This window comes from Lathyrus oleraceus, chromosome 3, assembly GCF_024323335.1.
Source record: "Lathyrus oleraceus cultivar Zhongwan6 chromosome 3, CAAS_Psat_ZW6_1.0, whole genome shotgun sequence".
Taxonomy (NCBI): Eukaryota; Viridiplantae; Streptophyta; class Magnoliopsida; order Fabales; family Fabaceae; genus Lathyrus; species Lathyrus oleraceus.
In genome coordinates this window covers 527,604,551-527,605,637 of record NC_066581.1, presented here as the reverse complement: position 1 = coordinate 527,605,637, position 1,087 = coordinate 527,604,551, and the positions used below count along the sequence as shown (strand labels likewise).

Genomic DNA, 1,087 nt, shown 5'->3' with positions numbered 1-1,087 from the left:
TAGGGGCGTTATTGTTAGATGTAGATGGGGTCGGCTTCTGATATCCCAGAGGTATAACTGGGGCTTGATTTGGAGATTGTCCAGGTGCGTATAGAGCATTATTACTCTTATATGAAAAATTGGGATGATTCTTCCAATTTGAGTTATAGGTGTGCGAATAGGGGCTTCCTTGAGCATAGTTTACTTGCTCCGCTTGGATTCCTGTTAGGAGTTGACAATCTGCAGGAGTGTGACCTTGGATTCCACAGACTTCGCAATTCTGAGTTATTACAACTACGGTGGCTGGAGGTGATACATTTAAACTTTCAATTTTCTGGACCAGAGCATCCACTTTTGCATTAACATGATCAAGGTTACTTATCTCGTACATGCCAGTTTTCGTTTGAGGTTTTTCCACCATTGTTCATTCGGTGCCCCACTGATAGTGGTTTTGAGCCATGCTTTCGATAAGTTGGTAAGCGTCAGCATAAGGTTTGTTCATTAGTGCACCACCTGCGGCGGCATCTATTGTTAACCTCGTGTTGTACAGGAGACCATTATAGAATGTATGAATTACTAACCAGTCTTCTAAACCATGATGTGGACAAAGTCTCATCATGTCTTTGTATCTTTCCCATGCTTCGAAAAGAGACTCGTTATCTTTCTGTTTAAATCCATTTATTTGGGCTCTTAACATAGCTGTTTTGCTTGGCGGAAAATATCGAGCAAGAAAAACTTTCTTCAACTCGTTCCATGTGGTGACTGAGTTGGAAGGAAGAGATTTAAGCCATCTTCTAGCGCTATCTCTTAGTGAGAAAGGAAAAAGACGAAGTCGAATTGCCTCTGAAGTGACACCATTAGCTTTAACAATATCAGCGTATTGGACAAATACGGATAAATGAAGGTTAGGATCCTCGGTAGGATTCCCAGAGAATTGGTTCTGTTGCACTGCCTGCAACAGTGAAGGTTTGAGTTCAAAGTTGTGTGCTTCGATTGCGGGTGGAGCAATACTTGAATGCGGTTCATCTTGCGATGGAGCGGCGTAATCTCTAAGAGCACGAGCTGGTTCTTCCATCTCGGGCATCGAAGGGAAAATATTTTTGAAATC

General features: G+C 42.3%; 1 non-coding gene across 1 annotated transcript; it reads left to right on the top strand.

Annotated features, from left to right (window-relative positions):
* Positions 1-569: 569 nt before the first annotated feature.
* LOC127133138 (small nucleolar RNA R71) lies at positions 570-676 on the top strand. The gene has a single exon (XR_007807131.1). It is a non-coding gene; the product is annotated as a small nucleolar RNA R71 (small nucleolar RNA).
* Positions 677-1,087: the final 411 nt, after the last annotated feature.